The sequence below is a fragment of the Schistocerca gregaria genome, chromosome 3 (assembly GCF_023897955.1).
Source record: "Schistocerca gregaria isolate iqSchGreg1 chromosome 3, iqSchGreg1.2, whole genome shotgun sequence".
NCBI classification, from domain to species: Eukaryota; Metazoa; Arthropoda; class Insecta; order Orthoptera; family Acrididae; genus Schistocerca; species Schistocerca gregaria.
The window spans coordinates 938,669,085-938,682,924 of NC_064922.1; the positions used below are offsets into that span (position 1 = coordinate 938,669,085).

The following is a 13,840-nucleotide window of genomic DNA, read 5'->3' on the forward strand; positions in this document are numbered from 1 at the left end:
ACGGCGCGCCAAGCGCCATGTCGCTGCCGAGGTACCCCAATCGCTTCACTTCGTGTGGCCCCAGTTTCGACGTTGAACGTTGGAGGCGGTGGCTTTGCCGCGAGCTCCTTTCCTACTTCGCGCGCGCCCGCGCTCTGCGTAAGTCCTCAGGCACACGGTCCGTGCTTTTGAACGTTGAGCTTGCCGAGTTCAACTCGCTGGTGAACGCTCAGAAACAACGAGACTTGTGCATACTGTGTCCCAACATGGTATACGCTATCGCATCGCGCTCTAGCGGCAGTTGTCAGCTGTTTCTGGTTCGTGAATCACACGGTGGCGCATCTAAAACGGCGTTAGCTCCATTAAAACGCACGTTCCGCAATTTTGCCCACAAAACTTTTGTACGCTTACCTTTTACTTAGTGTGCATGGTCTCCTTCGAAATAATCTCCTCCTCTATCGATACATCCCTCCCCCGTTTCCACTTCCCGAACCAGTCTTGGAACGCCTCTTGCTGGAACGCTCGAAGTGCCATCTCGTAACTACCTTTAGTCTTGTCTATCCTTGCAAACCTTCTACCTTTCAACAGGTTTTTCAACTTTGGAAATAAAAAGAAAGGCCGCAGGGGACAGGTCTCCAGAGCACATCGGATGAGGATTTTTTTTTTTTTTTTGTGCAATAGTCGTGCACCAACAGGGATGGAAGTGTGGGTGCGTTATCGTGATCCAAGAGCCATGAATTGTCTCGCCACATTTCAGGCCGTTTCCTTCTCACATTTTCTCACAGCCGTCGCAAAAGTCACGATAGTACCATTAACAGTTTGACCCTGTGCACGAATTCATGACGAACTAATTCTTCGAAGTCAAAGAAAACTGTCAGCATGACTTTTGATTTTAGACCTGACCTGACGACTATTTTTTCTTTCTTCTTCTTTAAGAACCTTTGTCGACCATTTGTGATGATTGGAACTTGGTCTCAGCCTCATGATTCTCTTAAGGACCATCTGGTTTCCATTTGCGCGATCCAAAAGCTCTTTACTGGTTGTGGGGCGAAGGTCCTTCTGGTCTTGACACATGAGCCGCGGGAAAAAACCTGGCGCCTACACGATCTATGCATTTCAAGACACAGTCAGATTTTCATGACACGACCCAATTCACATGCAACATTTTTCTGATGTGTCTCGGGCAGTCAGTCTTCGATTAGCACGCACACTTTCGTCGACGTTCCTGATATGAACGCCGTTGGTAGAAGTCGAAGGGCGTTCACAAGGAAGGTCATCTTTAACTTCCGTGCTGCTATTTTTAACCCGTGTGAACTCGTGACACCGAGTACGGCTTAAGCACTCATCACCGCAGGCTTCGTGCATCATTTCGTGTGTCTCTGTAAAGGTTTTCTTGACACGCAAAACTTAACTGCAGACGCGTTGCTCCTGTAACTCTGTCATCTCGAAATTCGCAAACAGTGCGACACAACGTTCTGTTCGATACAGCACTGAACAATAACTAACAGACATACAACAATCAAACTTCTGGCCGTTAGACATTAACCACAGGCATGTGCACGGATGCCAACCGCATTTCGCTTCAACACACCATTGACGCGAAATTACGAGTGTAATCCCAAAAGTAAGGTCTCTTGTTTTTTTTTTACAAGTACAGAGCTTTGTTTGTGTGGCACTTGGTCACACTGTTATGAAGAGTGCTTCACGCACTGTGTGTAAACATGCGCAAGCCGCGCTGAGGTGCTCAGTCTTGACTCGGCAGCCGTTGAGAACGAAGCTCCCTTTGGATGTTACCGCCAAGTGCAAATTGCGCGCAATTATTCGGTTTTTTGAACGCAAGGGGCACTGCACCTATTGAAATACATTGCCAATTGTCGGATGTGTATGGTGAGTCATGCATGGATGTCAAAAACGTTCGCAAGTGGTGCAGAGAGTTTGCAGCTGGTCGGACCAAAATTCACGACGAACAAAGGAGCGGGAGAATGTCAATTTCTGAGGAGAGAGTGTTGAAGGTTGAGCAAAGCATGCGAGAAGCTCGGAAGATCACCCTGGATGATCTCTGCACGTTGGTTCCTGAGGTTTCCCGAAGAACCTCTCACAGAATTTTGAAACGCTGAACTACCGGAAGGTGTGCAAAAGATGGGTGCCACGCATTCTGACTGAGGACCACATGCGGCAACGAGTTGATGCTTCCCGCGCATTTCTTCACCGCCTTGCAGCAGAACAGGACAACTTTCTGGACTCAATTGTCACGGGTGACGAAACCTGGGCATACCACTTTACACCTGAGACCAAGCAACAGTCACGCCAGTGGCGGCATCCTTCTTCGCCAAAGCCGCGGAAGTTCAAACAGTCTGCCGGTAAAGTCATGACAGCCGTTTTTTGGGATCGGAAAGGGGTATTGTTGGTCGACTTTATGCCCACTGGTACCACAATTAACGCTAACAGGTACTGTGAGACTCTGAAAAAACTCAAACGGACAATTGAGAACCGGAGAAGAGGAATGTTGAGCAAGAGCCTACACATTCTCCTTGACTACGCTCGCACACTCATCGCTCGGCAAACCGTTGCTCTCCTGCAACAGTTTCAGTGCAACATAATCACCCGACCACCCTATAGTCCTGATTTGGCACCCAGTGACTATGACTTGTTCCCTAAATTAAATGAACATTTGGCCGGAAAGCCATTCAGCTCCACGACGAGGTGAAAGAAGACGTTCATAACTTTCTGAACAGCATGGCGGCGAGCTGGTATGACATGAGCACACAAAAACTGCCACAGCGTATACAAAAGCGCATCGACAGAAATGGCGGTTATGTCGAAAAATAGCTAAATGTTCAAGCTGTAAACTGATGTAAATCATTGTAGAAATAAACAGGACTGTGTACTTATAAAAAAATAGGAGACCTTACTTTTCGGATTACCCTTCTTTGTTCTTTGAACAGACCTCGTATGCTAGTCACGTTGTTCTGTCTGTAGCATTCGTAAATAAAAATTGTAATATCCATAGACATGCTTCAAGGGAAGTACCATGTCCAGTCAATAAAGACATCGGCTTACAAAAGTGCATTACAAACAGTGCAATACAAATTTACAATAGTGCTCCAAATAAGATAAAAATCTGTTAGTCAATCTCACTTTTTAGTGAAACCCTAAGGGTCGTACTTACTTGTTCACTGCTCCTGTTCAGTACCAGAATCTTTACAACACATAAATTACAAAACTTAGAAGAAAAGAAAGGGCAAAATGTCTTACTACAAATAGTCCAAGCTCTCCTGTAGATTAAGCTACTGGAAAAAACTAACTCCTCTAAAAGAGCGTTCTTATATTTGCACAGCGCAGAATATTATAGTATATACTTATGTTAGATTAAGAAAATATCATAAGCTATTACAAACGCGAAATCTAGAAAAATGATTGGATGCAGATGGACACGTACTACCAACAGATCATATACGTAGGTTGGAACTTAAATAGTGGTAACACTGCTGTGGAGAAACAATGCAAAGGAATCTACTGTTGTCGCTGGTAGCACACGTTGTTGACACACCTACCTTACCTCCGAGCAAATGGACTCGCCCGTCCCACGTCACCGGCGTGTGCACAATCGAGAGAAACACAGTCACTTGTGAGCGAGCGGTCCAACGTAACGGTGTCACTGTGTTTTCGGAACGGGAACAACGGAGATCACGGCAGACCGTCAGTGCACAGTATTACTGTTCGGTTTTGGAGCATCACCCGCGACCAGCTTTGCGAAAGAAGCGGCGACACTTCCTGCGCAACCCACCCATCATTTTGCACGACCATGCGCTGGCGCATACAGCGCAAGCTGTGGCTGATCTGTTCGGTCGATGGGACTGGGAAGTACTGTACCATCCGCCATACTCCCCGGATACAAGTCCTTGTGCCTTTGCTCTGACTCCGAAGATGAAGGAGCCACTTCGTGGCATTCGCTTCAGTACTGTTCCAGAGATTCGACAGGCAGTAGACCGCTCCATTCTGCTAACGCTATACTACGCCTCTCACATCGCTGGCAATGGGTTCTACACAACGCTGGTGACTACTTTGAAGGACAGTAACAGGTGCAAACGTGTAACTCTTTTGTATGGGTTGTGAATAAATAGTTGCCACTATTTAAGTTGCAACCCTCATGTTTATATTACGGATCAAGCACTAAACGCGGCCCCTAGTTTCCTATCATGTCCTGAAAACTGTAATCCTGTAACCATGTTACTAACTGGCTTTAGCTGCCAGAGACTGCAGTCTCGTGTGTGTGTGTGTGTGTGTGTGTGTGTGTGTGTGTGTGTGTGTGTGTGTGTGTGTGTGTGTGTGTGTGTGTGTCCGCTATAAGGTGAGTAGCAACTATCCATCCTGGATTTTCTATTTTTTGATTTTTCACTGAAATTTAATTGTATTAAATTGTACCAAGAACAATGAGTTTTTAATGGAGTTTCTAAGTGCCGTTGCCTTCAAATGGCATACTCTCATAATACGCAAATTAAAACAAATCTTTTAGCAAGAATATGACGTTTCTCTTCATTTTATTACAACGAGTCATAGATTTTCGGAGGATCTTCAGTTTGCTGTTGCTCAGAAACGGCGTATATATGGGCTTCAGCTGAACGCCAATATAGCACTTCTCAACTCTGTATTGACGGGAAATGGCGTGCGTGTGCCGTAGGCGGCGTTTGCCATCTCACTGGACTACGTTAAAATGCACGTTCAGGATATCTGACGTGCTAGGTGTAGCTTCGCACGTTCGGAAAGACTCCCCAACGTGCAGTTCGACGGTCTGGCGTCAGAAATTCGGCACGCTCAACGATCGGATGCAAGACCAGCACTCTGAAATAACGTGCATCACGTAGATTGCAAGCTCGAGATTCGTTTCGTAATTTCATTCGAAAAGAAGAGATTTTTTCGAAGCTGCTCACCATCATTTAAAGAGAAATTTATCGCCAAGATACACACATGAGCCACACCATAAACTCAGAGATAATATATCACAGAATATTTCAAAATAGAAATGTAACCTGTTTTAACTGACAGACTGGCAATCGGGTTAAGATTTCTGGTCACTGGGTAAACATTCCAGTCGTTGGACTTGGCAACTAGAATTGCAGCAAATAACATCGACTTCTGAGGTAATCTTTCTCTTAAAATGAATGAGAAAGACTCAGAACCACTTAGAAATCGAAAGGTAGATTGGACAATTAAGAAGATTATCAAAATATTTTACAAGCATTTCGAAATTTTCTGTGTTACGTTAGCCAGATCGGTGTACCTCGTCTGATGCACCTCAGTGTAAGATCTACATTTGAAGTACATCTACCTAATTTTAAAATCTCACTTTCTCCTCCAAATATCACTGGAAAAAGGCCTGTTTAGCAGATCACCGACAGAAAACACTTTCACACGAAAGTATGAAGAGGAGAAAGTTGGCAATTGAAATTTAGTGAAAAGATCTCGAAACAATGAAAACTCCTTTGTTTTAATGATTGCCATCCAAAATCTATTATCATATTCATGACACACATTCCCCTTTTTCTCGGTAATACAAAAGAAAAACTGCCTTTGTTTCAATTTTCGTTTAAGTTGTCCGTCAATCCTAACTCCTGCGGAGCCCATTCAAGACAGGAAAACTATAGAACAGGACGGACAAACGTAGTATAGGCTGTCTCTTTAGCAGATCTTTTCGCATCTTATAGGTGTCCTGACAATAAAATCGAATCTTTGGTCCGCTTTCCCCCCCTCACTGAACAGCTGATGATTCTAATTTAAACTTTTTCTAAAAGAAATCCCTAGGTATTTTGTTGAACCGACAACCTTTAAATTTTTGTGACTTATCGGATAACAAAAATTTAAGAAGCTTTTCGTATTCACATGGACGTCATCCAGATCTTTATTGTAAAAAGCCAGTTATCGCTGTATACACGTACCTTAGCAGGGATGGCTAGAGGACAAATGTAAAGATGTAGAGGCTTATCTCACTAGCGGAAATTAAAGAGACAATGGAAGAAAAGAGAACCACTTGTATGAATATCAAGAGCTCAGATGGAAATCAAATTCTAAGCAAAGAAGGAACAGCAGAAAGGTGGAAGTAGTATATAGAGGGTCTATACAAGGGCGATCTACTTGAGGACAATATTATGGAAATGGAAGAGGTTGTAGAAATGGGAGATATGATACTGCGTGAAGAGTTTGACAGAGCACTGAAAGACCTGGGTCGAAACAGGGCCCCCGTAGTAGACAACATTCCATTAGAACTACTGACGGCCTTGGGAGAGCCAGTCATGACAAAACTCTACCATCTGGTGAGCAAGATTTATGAGACAGGCGAAATACCGTCAGACGTCAAGAAGAATATAATAATTCCTATCCCAGAGAAAGCAGGCGTTGACAGATCTGAAAATTAACGAACTATCAGTTTAATAAGTCACAGCTCCAAAATACTAAAGCGAATTCTTTACAGACGAATGGAAAAACTGATAGAAGGCGACCTCGGGGAAGATCAGTTTGGATTCAGTAGAAATGTTGGTACACGTGAGGCAATACTCAACCTACGGCTCATCTTAGAAGAAAGATTAAGGAAAAGTAAACCTCCGTTTCTAGCATTTGTAGACTTAGAGAAAGTTTTTGACGATGTTGACTGGAATACTCCCTTTCAAGTTCAGAAGGTGGCAGGGGTAAAATACAGGGAGCCAAATGCTATAGACAATTTGTACAGGAAGCAGATGGCAGTTGTAAGAGAGGGGCACGAAAGGGAAGCAGTGGTTGGGTAGGGAGTGAGACAGGGTTGTAGCCTATCCCCGATGTTATTCAATCTGTATATTGAGCAAGCAATAAAGGAAACAAAAGAAAATTTCGGAGTAGGTATTAAATCCATGGAGAAGAAATAAAAACTTTGAGGTTCGCCGATGACATTGTAATTCTGTCAGAGACAGCAAAGGACTTGGAAGAGCAGCTGAACGGAATGGACAGTATCTTGAAAGGAGGATACAAGATGAACATCAACAAAAGCAAAACGAAGATACTGGAATGTAGTCGATTTAAGTCTGGTGATGCTGAGGGAATTAGATTAGCAAATGAGACACTTAAAGTAGTAAAGGAGTTTTGCTATTTGGGGAGCAAAATAACTGATGATGGTCGAAGTAGAGAGGATATAAAAATGTAGACTGGCAATGGCAAGGAAAGCGTTTCTGAAGAAGAGAAATTTGTTAACATCGAGTATAGATTTCAATGTCAGGAAATCGTTTCTGTAAGTATTTGTATGGAGTGTAGCCATGTATGGAAGTGAAACATGGACGATAAATAGTTTGGATAAGAAGAGAATAGAAGCTTTCGAAATGTGGTGCTACAGAAGAATGCTGAAGATTAGATGGGTAGATCACATAACTAATGAGGAGGTATTGACTAGAATTGGGGAGAAGAGGAGCTTGTGGCACAACTTGCCTAGAAGAAGGGATCGGTTGTTAGGACACATTGTGAGACGTCGAGTGATCACCAAATTAGTACTGGAGGGCAGCGTGGAGGATAAAACTCGTAGAGGGAGACCAAGAGATGAATACACTAAGCAAATTCAGAAGGACGTAGGCTGCAGTAGGTACTGGGAGATGAAGAAGCTTGCACAGGATAGAGTAGCATGGAGAGCTGCATCAAACCAGCCTCTGGACTGAAAACAACAACAACAACAAGTATCTTGTCTAAATCATTTTATGATTCGTTTCAGCCTTCTGATGGCTTTATTAGACGGCGAATGAGAGGGTCACCTGTAAAAAAAATCTCCAAGTACTGCTCAGATTGTCTCCTAAATCGTTTATATACAGTGAGGTGGCGAAGTTGATGGGACACCTCCTAATATCTTGTCGGACCTCCTTTGGCCCGGCTTAGTGCAGCAAGTCAGCATGGCATGGGTTCAACAAGTTGTTGGAAGTTCCCTGTGGACATACTGAACCATGCCACTTCTATAGCCGTCCATGTAAGTGCTAGCGGTGGAGGATTTTTTGTACGAATTGACTTCTCGATTATGTCCTATGAATGTTCGACCCTATTCATGATGGCCGATCTTGGTAACAGAATCATTCGCTCTAGTTGTCCAGAATGTTCTCCAAAGCAATCACGAACACTAGCGGCCCCGTGACATGTTTGAGAACATGATGTCCATGAATGGGTGGAAATAGTCCTTGAGTAGCCGAACATAACCATTTCCAGTCAATGATCGGTTCACTTGGACCAGAGGGCCCTGTCCATTCCGTGTAAACGCACCCCACATCATTATGGAGCCACCACCAGCTTGCACAGTGCCTTGTTGACAACTTGGATCTATGGCTTGGTGGTGCGCGCGCGCGCCACACACTAACCCTACCATCAGCTCGTACCTACTTGAATCGTGACTCTTCTGACCAGGCCATGGTTTTGCAGTTGTCTAGGGTCCAATCTACATGGTCACGAGCCCGGCAGCGAAGCTGCAGGTGACGTCGTGCTGTTAGCAAAGGTATCCGCGCCAATCGTCTGCCCCCATACCCCGCTAACGCCACAACCCGCCGCACTCTCTGAATTCATACATTCGTCCTAAGTCCCACACTGATTTATTAGGTTTTTCATACAGTGTTGCTTGTCTATTAGCACTGACAACTCCAAGCAAACGTCGCTATCTTGGTTGTTAAATGAAGACCGCCGGAGACTGTGTTGTCCGTGGTGAGAGGTAACGCCTGAAATTTGGTGTTCTCGGCACATTTCTGACGCTGTGGACCTCAGAGTATTGAATTCCCTAACGGTTTCCGGAACTGAATGTGCCACCTTGAAGGGAACAGTCTACTGATGCACAGTCAACATCGTTATTGTGCGATACAAGCAGCTCTTTACTCACACGAAGTTCAAAAATGGTTCAAATGGCTCTGAGCACTATGGGACTTAACATCTATGGTCATCAGTCCCCTAGAACTTAGAAGTACTTAAACCTAACTAACCTAAGGACATCACACAACACCCAGCCATCACTCACACGAAGTGCTGAGTGCTATTGATAAGGGGTTTCGAATTGGTTTCGTATTTACAGCTTTCAAAACGATTTAAGAAATATGCCTGCATGGTGCGAAAATTTGCAACTGACCCTATATTGTGGAAAGTGTACGGTCATGGACACGGGTGGTAAAATTAATCCCTTAAACTTCTGTTACCCGATAGATGAATCAAATCTAATGGCCGTAAATTCAATTAAATACTCAAAGCCAGCACGGGCAGATGTAGAAGCTGCACCCCGGGAGGCACTACAGAAACTTGTTAAGGGGGTACGTCCTGTGTCGCGTCAGCGACCGGATAGGTGACGCATACTGCAGGACGAGTAACGGACTGACAGAAGTAGGACACAAAGAAGCTTTAGAAAACTGCGTCGCGGGATGCCAAAGGGATACGAACAAAGCTAGTGATGCATTCTATCACGTGAACTGCAGGTGGTACACACGTGATAGACACATGTAACTTTTTAGGAGTCTGGAACAGGCAGGAAACGTCCGATTGGCGGAAAACACAGAGAAGGAGTAAAGTCTCGAGATTTCGACACAGTTCAATGGTAGGACCCTTGCGTCTATTGGTGTGATTCGTTGTTAGTTTTACGCATTTTACTTTCCCCAATTCCTTTTTGGACTATTTTTAATTCAAGACCCATTTGAATGAGGAAAGACAGAGTGATGATCTCTTTACTCCTCGAACTAACCGTCTTCTTCTGAGGCAAGCTCGCCGACAACTTCTGTAACTGCTCCTTGCTATCTTGAATACTGACACTGGGATGTGGTTTATGTCCGACCTGGTCCCACACATTCTACTAGGGAACGATCTGGGGATCTTGTTGTGTATGGCAGTACTTCAACATCACTCAGTTCATAGGGGTAAGTGCCATAACGACCAAGACGTATCGCTGTGCCATCATAGTTGCATCAGTTACTACCAGCTGTGACCAGCACTCGTAACAGATGGCTCCCCACTCCATCACTCTAGGAATAACAAACCTGTGCGTCCCCCCCCCCTCCCCCCCCTCCCCCCAGAACATTGGCAGAGTGGGACCTCGCCGCAGATCACGGTCATACCTGCTGACGCACGTCATCTCGGGTAGGGCAAAACAGTGATCCATCACTGTAAACTTTTGCCTTGTGGTGGTCAGAAGTCCTCGACCAGAACTATAATGACGAGTATGCCAGCGTTCTCATTCCCACACAGTCCATCGTTGGAGACATGTGACATCCGAATGCACGATTGGACCAGCTGGACAGGTTTGAAGCAATTATGTGTTGTAGCCGGAAGTGTGTGTTCAGTTACATCAGAAGCAACTTTTATTACGTAGAATATAGTTGAAGAGAGCCTAAATAGTTTTCATTTGAACCATTAATTTTTCTGTAAGAGATCGACTGCTCGCAATTGATCTAGTGTTTATAAAATGAGCGGCGAGTTGAACAGAATTACACTCTAAGACAAACGACGTACATACAAACAAATGAATACAATTTCGAAAAATGGAATGATTTGTTTAAAAGATAGAGCCTCAGAAATTGAGCAAGTCGGTAACGCGTTGCTGCACCTCTCGCCCTTAAAGGAGCAGTCGCTCGGATAGGCAATGATTGATAGAGTCCTTGCATGTCCGCCTGAAGGATATCGTATCAAATTCTGTCCAAGTGGCATGTTAGATCGTCAAAATCCCGGAGTTGTTAGAGGGCCCTGGCAGTAATCCTCCAAATATTCTCAGTAGGGGAGAGATCCGGCAACCATCCGCCCAAAAGAGGTTTCGCCAAACACGAAGACAAGCGGTAGAAGCTCTCACCGTGTGCGGGTTGGTATTACCTTGGTGAAAAGTAAGCCCAGGATGGCTTTCCATAAAGGGCAACAAAACGGAGTGATATCGGGTGTTTCCCAGGGAAGCGTCCTGGGACCTCTGCTGTTCCTGATCTATATAAGTTACCTGGGTGACAATCTGAACAGTTCTCTTAGGTTCGCAGATGATGCTGTAATTTACCGTCTAGTAAGGTCATCCGAAGACCAGTATCAGTTGCAAAGCGATTTAGAAAAAATTGCTGTATGTGTGGCAGGTGGCAGTTGACGCTAAATAACGAAAAGTGTGAGGTAATCCACACGAGTTCCAAAAGAAATCCGTTGGAATTCGATTACTCGATAAATAGTATAATTCTCGAGGCTCTCAATTCAATTAACTACCTTGGTGTTAAAATTACGAACGACTTCAGTTCGAAAGTCCACATAGATAATATTGTGGGTAAGGCGAGCCAAAGGTTGCGTTTCATTGGCAAGACACTTAGAAGATGCGACAAGTCCACTAAAGAGACAGCTTAGACTATACTCGTTCGTCCTCTGTTAGAATACTGATGCGCGGTGTGGGATCCTTACCAGGTGGGATTGACAGAGGACACCGAAAGGGTGCAAAAAAGGGCAGCTCGTTTTGTATTATCACGTAATAGGGGAGAGAGAGTGGCAGATATGATACGCGAGTTGGGATGGCAGTCATTAAAGCAAAGACGTTTTTCGTCGCGGCGAGATGTATTTACGAAATTTCAGTCACCAACTTTCTCTTCCGAATGCGAAAATATTTTGTTGGGCCCAACCTACAAAGGTAGGAATGATCATCAAAATAAAATAAGAGAAATCAGAGCTCGAACAGAAAGGTTTAGGTGTTCGTTTTTCCCGCGCGCTGTTCGGGAGTGGAATAGTAGAGAGATAGTATGAGTGTGGTTCGATGAACCCTCTGCCCAGCATTTAAATGTGAATCGCAGAGTAATCATGTAGATGTAGCTTTACGATAATAAGTAAATCTTTCATCTGAATAAACCTGCAGAATCCAAAACAATGCCAAACATTTTGTCCAAAAAGAGATATTTATAGTGATAAGCACGCCCAGGCGTTTCTGCCTGCAACACAGCTGGCGTTCGCCGTGCCTAGCTGACGTGACGTCACGACAAGTGCCTAGGCCTTCCTTTGAGTCGGCGCACATGCAGTAGTAGCGGTGGGAAGGTTAGAGAGGGGGGGAGGGAGGAGGGGATGGACAGTAGGATAGGGGGAGAGGGACAGGCAGAAGCCGCGTGACGAGATTGCCGGCATTAGAGGCCATTGAGCCACTTCCCCGCCATCAAGCAATTCCGCGTGCTGCTCCGTCTCCAGACTCCAGAGGTGACCGCTCACCCATCCCCACCACAGGATGATGGAACACCGGGGGAGCTGTTGCAGCAGACGTCTGAATTCATTCGCTGCCGACGCTTCCTCATTATAGTGACGTGCAAACCCGACGACGGATAATCGTCTCTTGTGTCTAGAGTTGTGAGCTTGTCAAGCACTCAAGCCTCAAGCGCAGTTTGAATCTTTATGTACCGCCAGATATCGATAACTCCATTTATTAGCAGAGAAGTTCATATAGAACTACGTTCGCCATTTTGTCGGAAATTGACACTTTGAGAATTGTGGCTGTAATATTACACTGAAGCTTCAAAGAAATTGGTCTGGGTTCAAATGTCTCTGAGCACTACGGGACGTAACTCCTGAGGTCATCAGTCCCCTAGACTTAGAACTACTTAAACCTAACACACAGGAGGTGGCGCAGTGGTTAGACACTGGACTCGCATTCGGGAGGACGACGGTTCAATCCCGCGTCCGGCCATCCTGATTTAGGTTTTCCGTGATTTCCCTAAATCACTCCAGGCAAATGCCGGGATGGTTCCTCTGAAAGGGCACGGCCGACTTCCTTCCCCATCCTTCCCTAATCTGATGAGACCGATCACCACGCTGTCTGGTCTCCTTCCCCAAACCAACCAACCAACCAACCTAACACACAAGGACATCACACACATCCATGCCCGATGCAGAATTCGAAATTGCGACCGTAGCGGTCGCGCGGTTCCAGACTGTAGCACCTAGAGCCGATCGGTCACCCTGGCTCCTAGATCGGCCAACCAATAACGGATACAAAACGAGGCGCCAGCAAGAAAACAAACTTGTAACGATTATCTGAAGATGGATTTGTAAGAAATCCGAAAACGGTTATGGTTTAATCCAAATAAGCCTTGTTAAACTATACTAGCAGCTGGTTGCTACTTCAATTACGAGCGCAAGCCTTATAAAACTTCACAGGTAGTCGTGTTCATTGCTGAGCATCATGACTCAATGAACTAGGTGTCTCCATCCCAGGCGCTTACCAGCTTCTCTTAGACCCTGCTGTAGAAGTGGACCAGAAATATCACCGTTGTTTGAGATATATTTATCTTCGTTTAGTCGGTTCCGACTCTTCGTGACCCCATGAACCGAGTCACGCCACTTTTTCCTGTCTTGCACTTTCTCCCGTAGACCTTCCAGGTTGGAACACATTGCTTCTGTGTTGCCATCGACCCATCTCATCCTCTGACATCCTCTTGCTCTAGTTCCTTCAATCTTCCCCAGCATTAATGTTTTTTTCAGCGAGGCATGCCTTCGAATTGTGTGTCCAAAGTAGAAGTAGGTCAGCTTTTGTTTTGACATTAGACCTTCCAGGGAGAAATCTGGTTTTATTTGGTCCAATATTGATCTGTTGGTTCTCTTTGAAGTGCTTGGAACTCTAAGAAGTTTCCTCCAACACCAAAATTCGAAGGTGTCAATTCTTCGCCGTTCAGCCTTTCTAATGGTCCAGATCTCACATCAATACATCACAATTGGAAAGACCATAGCCCTCACAATACGGATCTTTGTTGCTAGTGTTATATCTCTGGACCTTATAGACTTGTCAAGGTTTGACATCGCCTGTCTACCGAGCAACAGGCGTCTCCGGATTTGATGGCTGCAGTCGCCATCAGCAGAGATCTGGGAACTATACGGTGGTCCATTGATCGTGACAGGGCCA

The 13,840-nt window shown here is 45.0% G+C and overlaps 1 protein-coding gene across 4 annotated transcripts in view; it reads right to left on the bottom strand.

Annotated features, from left to right (window-relative positions):
* LOC126355846 (proton channel OtopLc-like) overlaps nucleotides 1-13,840 on the bottom strand; it is a 510,363-nt gene that overhangs the window by 335,571 nt on the left and 160,952 nt on the right. The gene's annotated exons all lie outside the window — the stretch shown is intronic.